This window comes from Brienomyrus brachyistius, chromosome 24, assembly GCF_023856365.1.
Source record: "Brienomyrus brachyistius isolate T26 chromosome 24, BBRACH_0.4, whole genome shotgun sequence".
Classification (NCBI taxonomy): Eukaryota; Metazoa; Chordata; class Actinopteri; order Osteoglossiformes; family Mormyridae; genus Brienomyrus; species Brienomyrus brachyistius.
Window position 1 is genome coordinate 2359089 of NC_064556.1, and position 8826 is coordinate 2367914.

Here is an 8826-nt window from a genome sequence, read left to right on the forward strand (position 1 = left end):
CGTGGGGTGTGAGGCTGGGACACACTCTGGATGGGATGCCAGTCCATCACAGAGCACAAACACACACAATCATACTTTCTGGGCAAAGTAGAAACACCAATTAGCTTATCGGCGTGTTTTTGCACTGCGGTAGGAAATAGGAATACCCAGACAAACAACCTGTACAACATGGGGAGGACATGCAAAGTCCAGACGCACAGTGTGAAGGTGGGATTCAAAATCCCAACCCTAGAGGTGTGAGAGAACAGCGCTAACGTGCTAATTAGTGCTGTAATAAATAGCTATCTTCACCACACTTCAATTTGAGCCAAATTGAATCACAATGAGAAAGTGTATTTTCTATTAAAGCAAAAGAAAACAATGAAATCACTCTGCTGTGTGTACCGGAGAAGAGAGGAAGTGCAAGCAGGACAATGCACGAGTGTCTCTGTTCTCTGCTCTTTGTAAATGCTCACATGTCCGCTGAAGAAATACTGAGCGTTCAATGACTGGCTATGGTGGATGGCCTTTCAGAATGAGACAGCGAGCGATTTCGTACCAGCCGCGTTTGTGCCACTCGTTCAATAAAATAGTAGCTATTCACGGCTATTGAGTCCGCGAGAGAGAACGGCGTCACAGAGGACGAACCCGCACGTCCGCTTTTCTCAGCGCACCCCAAGGAGAGGCCGCTCCTGGCGAACCACGCTGGCCTAATTAGCCGGCGCGCTTGACGGCCCGTGTGCATTTACGTGGATAAGCAGCCAGTCAGGTCACCCCAAACCCGGGCAGCACATGGCCCTCTCTCAGATGTGGTAATTACTCGCTGCCAGCGGCTCGCGCAAACGTGTGTCGGGGGGGGAGCTACACAAAACATGACCATGAACGATGAGGGGGGGGGGGGGGTACAGCGTCCATTGCCTTCCTCTGGAGATGCAGTTTTTATTAATTCCTGGGTATTTCCTAAAATTATTCCATTAATCCTGACTTACTCAACCTGTTTGTGTGTATGTGGGTTATGTATATATTACATTATGGGGGCCAAATGTTCCCACAATGTTACAAAAACCTGCTATTTTGGCATTGTGGGGACCCTTTTCTCAGTCCCTGCAAGGGAAAACTTGATATTATAAAAATCTGAGACTGCAATCAAAAAACTAAAAGTGCCAAAAGTCTTGTATTTTGTTTAATTACTTATGGTTAAGGTTAGGGCTGGGTGGGGGTTGCGGTCGTCATGTTGGGATTAGGGTTTGAAATGAATGGAGAGTCCCCACAAAGCTATAGATATCCAATCAGTGTGTGTTTGTGTGAGTGTGTGTCTGTGTGAGTGTCTGTGTGAGTGTGTGTGTGTGTCTGCGTGAGTGTGTGTGTGTGAGTGTGTGTGTGTCTGTGTGAGTGTGTGTCTGTGTGAGTGTGTGTGAGTGTGTGTGAGTGTGTATACTTGTGTCCCATTCATGGTGACCCCTGCCTTGTGCCCTGTGCTTCCTGGTTTTGACTCATACTCTATTGGACAAGCAGATATGGAAGATGGATGGATGGATGGATGGATGGATGGATGGATGGATGGATGGGTGGGTGGGTGGGTGGATGGATGGATGAAACATATGCAGGCATTGCATTAGTTTCATAATAGATATGTAAATTAATAATGTGAATAAAAGTTAGTCATTAATGATGTAAAACCTTTCTTTGTACTGCTATCAAAAGAAAAAGCCTTTTAATTCTTCCGTAAGCATTCTAATAAAAGACCATTATTTATGCAGAATAGAAATGTCCGATTTCTTCCCCTGCATCACACATGACAGCTCCACTCCTTTAAAGACGATCTGTAGCCCTGATTACATACTGCACGTCTCAGACACTGTTTGAAAATCTATTTCTTGTGTTTGCGTCCTGTATCCCTTTGACTAAAACGCTCGCAAGTCAAAAGCAGCGTGTAATAATATTTAATGACGCGACACCAGAGTCAGGAGAAAATGTCCCTCCATGCGTATGGGGGGGGGGGGGGGGGGGGTTAAGTGATGTTTTATGCAGGACCGTGACACTCAGTAAAGCGTATCAGCTTTCATACAACACCAGTATCTTTACTTGAAAGAGGTTAAATGACACATAAATGAGTCATAGTGTTATTTATTTATTAAATGTTCTGACCGTTATCAGGGCTGGGCGGGGCCTAAGGGGCACCTGCCCCAGTTGAATGCTGATTGGGCCTCTCTCCTGTCACTCACCAATTCTAAACACATCATTGGCTAATGATAAGGTTGGCCTCTCTGAATGAATTATGGCTGCACGGTACTACACTCGCTCCTGACTATAGGGCCGAAGAATTTGGCCTAGTCCTGCAGCCCCGTGCTGACTCCGGGCCTGCTCTATTTAGGGATTTGGGGTCAAGGGGCCACTGTACCAGTGCCGGAGCAGTGAACGGACCTGGGTGGCGAGAGATAGAGATGTAGGGCCGTGCTGGAGTAAATGCTGCCGTAATCAGCACACAACCCGGGGTTTAACACCCAGCTGTGCCCTTTCTTCCCCTGCTGTGGTTCCGGTTGACAGCGTTACTGGCTGGTGTCCCAGGCAGGGGTAAATGGAGCTCGCAAACTGTACATTTCGCTTTGGATAAAATGGCTTCCTAAGCGGCTCCTGTATACTCTGCACCAAATATATGCATTTCGTGCGAGCCAGAGGTTTTGGAGGCTGCAGGCCACACGTGCAGTGTGCAAAGGAAGGCTTCCATTTCCACACAGGGGTGAATGCAGGGGAGGGGCCACAGGGCCACTGACTTCAGCTGAAAGCTGATTGGCCGCCAGAGTGTCCCCTCTACTGTCACTCACCGATTCAGAACATATCATTGGCTAACGATAAGAATGGCCCCTCCGTATGAATTGTGGCCCCTCTTTTGCAGCTCACCTTAAAAATACCTTAGAATCGCCCCTAGAAACATCCATGTATCAAACCCATTAGCCGAACTGCAATTGAAGAAAATCATGATCATCGTGATGTAGGTCACATGACCGTCATGTTCCACCGAATGAAGTAGGTTATGTGTCTAATTATATAGCACCAGGCATTTTCTCTCAGAGGTAATATCAGGTTCTGTGGACCCCACCAAAACAGAACAAAGCAGTCAATAAGAGACCAAAGAGATGTAGTTGAACTCCTATTGAATGTGCGAGGGTTCGCTTCCATTGGAATCAGAATAGGAATTTGAAAAAAGTATGGTTGAGAGATTTCATTGAAATTTCAAATCAAGATGCTCCAATGAACCGACGCCCCATAGAAAAGTAACTCTTTTTGTATCTGAAAATGAGTTTTTTCAGATGTAGCATTCGGCCTGCGCGTGTCCTCCGCTGCCGCGTTATCAGCCTGCCCGTCTCCACGTCTCCACGGTATTGAATTTGTCTGGGCTCTGAACCAGCGACGGCCGGCCCGAGTTTGACAGGAAAGGTGATTCCAGCAGTGGGGGGAGGGGGGTGGGCACCCGCACACAGGTGCAAATAAACACACACATGTCCGCACTCTCACACTCAGACCTGCAGGCAGAGAGATGTGTGTCTTTCATAGTAGGACAGGCATACACACTGCAAGACAGACAGACAGACAGACGATTAGATAGATAGATAGATAGATAGATAGATAGATAGATAGATAGATAGATAGATAGATAGATAGATAGATCTGTCCGGCCCCCTTCGGTATGTCTGTTCCCTGTTTGTCCTGCAGGTGTCGCTGGTCATCCTGTGTCCTTAACTCCTACTGTGTTTCCGCATGCTTTCATGGGCTAACCAGGTGGCTGAAATCTAGTCTTACCTTTTATTTGTGTTTTTTTTTTCCTTCATTTTTGAATTTTGGTTTATTCCTGTTCTGCATTGGTGTATTTCTGCATGGCTTCTCGTTCTGTACCTCCGTTTATTTCTGCTTGTGTCTAGTTTGATTATGTTCTGTTTTGCCTGTGTTCCCAGTGTTTGATTCTGTTGATTGCCATCACCTGTGCTCGTTCTTACTGATTGCTACTGCCCACACCTGTCTGCCCTTGCTTTAGTCTTCAGTTGTTCATAGTGGTTGTTCTGATTTAATTGTTTTGTATTTACCCCTGTGTTACTGTGCTTGTTCCAGTGTTGCTCCCTGCTTTAGTCCTTTAGTTATTTCTGCCTGTGGTTAGACCCCTTGTGTTTGCTTTTGTTTCTCATTTGTTTTTGGGTGGAATATTTAACATTTTTTACATATTTACATATATTTATTTGACAAACATGTTTCTCCATGTGATTGAGGGCACAGACAGTCCCTGGATCACTTGGGGTTAAGGGCCTCACTCAAGGACTCAACAATGAAACCACTTTGCCCACTGTGGGATTTGAACCAGTGACCTTCTGATCACAGGCACAGAGCCCCTGATCAGAGGAGATACACAGCAGCATACGTAAGTATCTGAGGTCTATATTGAGTAGTTTAACTTGATTTTAATTCAGTTTGGATCCCCAGAATATGACAGATGAAAGTTCATGCAAATGAAGGAGTGTGTGAACCGCGGTGAGGACCCAGGCGTGTGCAGGACCCAGGCGTGTGCAGAACCCAGGCGTGTGCAGGACCCAGGCGTGTGCAGAACCCAGGCGTGTGCAGGACCCAGATGAAACAACAGACACAATGAGACAAATACTGAAATGAGGGCCATGTTGAGATGGAAAATTTAAAGCTGGAGGTGGGTTGAGGGGGACTGCAATGTAATCTGTGGGGCTGTAACTCAGCGGGAAGGATGGCGCCCTGCCCCCCTCCCCCCCGCTGTTATGGGAGTACTAGACCGGCCCACCGCGAGCTGAAGCCCATTGATTACAGGCACGGTTCCCAGCTGCCGCCTGCCCATTCAGGATTGCCTGAGCCTGACGTTCTGATCCGAACTTCAGTGGCTGAGAAAACTGACAAACCCTCACTGCACTTGAAAGCCGTAACCCATGACAGGAGAGTTTCAATAATATGTATCAGACATATTAATATTCATGAGCTCCCCACCTGGCCCCACCCATAAATAATTGTGGAGTAAGAATGATCCAATGTGGTTATAGGATTAGCGTTTGCAGGGATCCATTTCAGCTTCTGAGCATCAGAGCAGAGCCAGAGATCCGGTGGCTTTAATGAACAGAAGATGACGGAGCCCCCATCCATTTGCCGGTCTTAATTCTGCCACCCTCCCCCACACACACCCCACACACACCCCAGCTAAAACCCCTTCCTCATACTGACTCCAGCCTTTATCATGCCAAAACAAGCAGGCAGGCAGAGGTCCACCTGCATGAAAAATGGCTTGAGAGACGGCTCGCTGTGTTAGAGGTTTGAGGAAGGAAAGTGGCCCGAATGACTAACCCCCCCCGCCCCCCCCGAGGCCTCTTACGTCTGCTTGGGCACCTGCCAGGGAGCGAAAACACAGCTTTCACGTCTGTACTGGCCTGTGCTGCATCCAGCAAGCAGGACTACATTTTATCGGGAAAAAAAATTATAACAGCTAGAGTTACACTACACAGTGTGAACACACCACACACACACACACCACACACATACACACACCACATACATACACCACACACACACACACACACACACATATACACAACATAAATACACCACACACACACACCACACACACATACACACCACATAAATACACACACACCACACACATACACCACACACACACACACACATACACACCACATACATACACACACACCACACATACACCACACACACAAAACACACACACACACACACCACACACACATACACCACACACACAAAACACACACACACCACACACACACACACACCACACACACATACACCACACACATACACCACACACACACACACACACACTAGCGCACATGGGAGATTCAGGTGACTAAGGGAATATTTCCTACTGCAGTTCGTTTTCATCTACACTGTCTTCACGGAGTATTACTTGTCCTCCTGCTTTGAAGGGGTCAGGGAATAATGTTCAGTGTTTGTCAGTAATGGTATCCGGGGTTTAGATACGCAGCATCGACTGAAATCCGATCGATTCATTTGATTGATTGATTGATTGATTGATTGATTGGTTGATGGATTGAGATCAAATGGATGTATCTCTGCAAAAAAAAAAAAAAAAACATTGAGAGGTATCTGAAAAGTATTTGGAAGGAAAAATACAGAAATGTATTCAGCCACGCCGAGCCAAAAAGAGCTTCATAATCCCGTGGGGGTGGGAGACGGGGGGAGTGGGGGTGGGCGGATCCAGCATATTCTTCCATATGCAATTAATCTTTTCTGCAGCCACATCTCCTCTGGGGCTGTTCTGCATCCTGTGAGATGACCAGCTGCGGCACGCAGGACCAGCAACAGGGCCGAGGACCGGCAGCGGAAATCCCCAGGGGAGAAGCAGGCGTGTGCGGGACCCTGAGCCCAGCTCTCCTCAGCGGGTCTTGGCACCTGTAGGAGTCGAATGGCTGTGCTGCACACTCCTCTCATCATTATTATTATTATTATTATTATTATTATTATTATTATTAGGTCGGCAAGGCGACTGCTGGCAACCATAGAGATTCTTCCATAATCATCTATCTCTGTCTTCAAGATTCTGAAAGAAATCTTCATGGTTGTGATCATACCTTCAAAGGAGAACCGAAAGCTTCTGAAATCCCCACATGTCCTTGCACATGCCCCATACCGCCTCCTCGGCCAATGGGAAGCCTGCTTTTCTGTGCGGGAGTATTTTGCCAGTGTTAATTGATAGTGTTAGGTGCAGAGTAGAATAGGGTCACTTCTAGGAGACGCAGCCACAGTTTCTGTAAGAAGGTATGGAAGCAGGAAGAAACTGGGACATTCCTACAGTAGAGGGCCTGCAGACATCACACCAAAAATATACAGAAAAAAGGTAGACCAGAGAGGTAAACACAGGAAGTGTCTGGGGAGGGGGGGGTGGCACTGTCTGTCTGGGAGACAGGTGAGCAGAGTTGTCTTCTGTTTTGTTTGGCACCCAGTAACACAGGGTGTCGACTTCTGAACTCGCGACTCCTTTTTTCCAGCCAAAATGACGACAGATATTTCATTTCTTGCAGCACTGTATACTGTACTGTACCACGGCCCCACTCTAATCCCCCCTGCACACCCTGACAGGTCACATCCTGTCACATGGCTTTGTTCTGCATCCCCGCCTGAGAAATCTTCATATAAAAAAAAAAAAAACAAACAAACAGGAAAAAAGAGAATTAACAGGCAACAAGGTCATCGGGCGATGTCTTCAAACTGCCACGATGTGATGTCTCTTTGTAACGTTAGCAGACGGCAGCATTGGCAAAGATATCCCTTCAGTGTTGACCAAGAGTGACTTCCCTTGCTGGAAACACGACAACACTCTGCGGAAACTCGTTTTCGAGGGATGTGACAGCGCAGGAACAGGCCGGCCGTTTTGAACTGTCACAGAGACGCTCGGCTAGCTGGTGCTCTGATTCACTTGGAAGGGACAGCCGTCGGCACGCTTAGGTTCTTCCAGAACTTACTAACCCTGACACCTACTGCAGATGCATCTAGGAGGGGCACCAGCGTTCTCTTCAGATAAGATAAATTTGCTATCTCTCCAGTTGAACTACAACTCGTTGACTGGCTGCTGAAGGCTGGAGGTCAGTATATCAGTGTAAGGACCTGAGGTTGCTATTTGAAGATAGTATGTAAGTATCAATCGTTCCATACTGCAGCGTTAATAAAGCCTTCATCAACTGATCCCACCTATTTGTACTCATTCTACGATAATTATCAACTCTATGTCCAAGGTCAGGTCAAGTCAGCCCAGTACAAGCCAAACATGCTAGTGTCTGTTGTGGTAGCATTTAGCATCGCACAAACCACATACAGACGCTCCTCTACTTGCGAACGAGATACGTACCGAACGGCCGTTCATAACTTGAAATGTTCGTAAGTCGTTATTCAACATAATTTAAGGGTATACGCAAGTAAAAAATAACTAGGATGCTGGGAGTTCGCACGCTACGCGGCGGGAGTAGCGGCCAGAAGTCGTGCTGGGTGGAATTGGCACACAGAAAAAACTGATGTTGCGAACAGGAAACGGGAGCCCAAGGAACACAATTTGGACTTACAGCGCTCTTCGTTCGTATGTCTGAAAGTTCGTAAGTTGAAAATTTGTAAGTAGAGGAGTGTCTGTATTTGCGTGGGGCCTCCTGCTGGACACAAACAGTGATTACACTAAATATTAAATAATAAACGTGTTTCTTACTTAGGAGATCCTGAACCAGCATGTTCTGTCAAGCGGCCAGCTAACAACGATCTTCTGACTCTCCTCACTAGCTAACCATAACGTTACACGCGACCATAAAGTGATCACATCCCAGCGGCGGCAAGAAAAGAAAGTAAATCGAAACACCGTAAAGTGACTAACAGAAGGTCTGCCTAAGCTGAACAGTTTCTTCGCCACAAACAACGAAACGTCTGATGAAACAACCAACCTGCCTCGGAGTTGTCAAAAAGCACTGCCTTGTGCTTCACATGGCACAGAAGGGGCAGGTCGTCTCCGGGCTCCAGCAGAAGGAGCCATCCTGTAACGTAACGTAACGTAACGTGACGTTCACTCCCTGCTGCTTCAGTCCCGTTCCCCAGACAGATGTGACACATTCAAACCAGAAGCATTGAAGCAAGTCATTCCCTAACAGAAGGGTGCAAATAAAAAAAGTTTTAGCCGTCTCCCATCTGGGAGATTTCTTTCCCTTCGACTTTTAAACACATTTGTCATCAGCAAACCATTAAGCAAAGCAGAGAGCAGTGGAGCAGGACTTGCCTCGTGTTAATATTTAATTCCTGCACTCCGAAGGATCT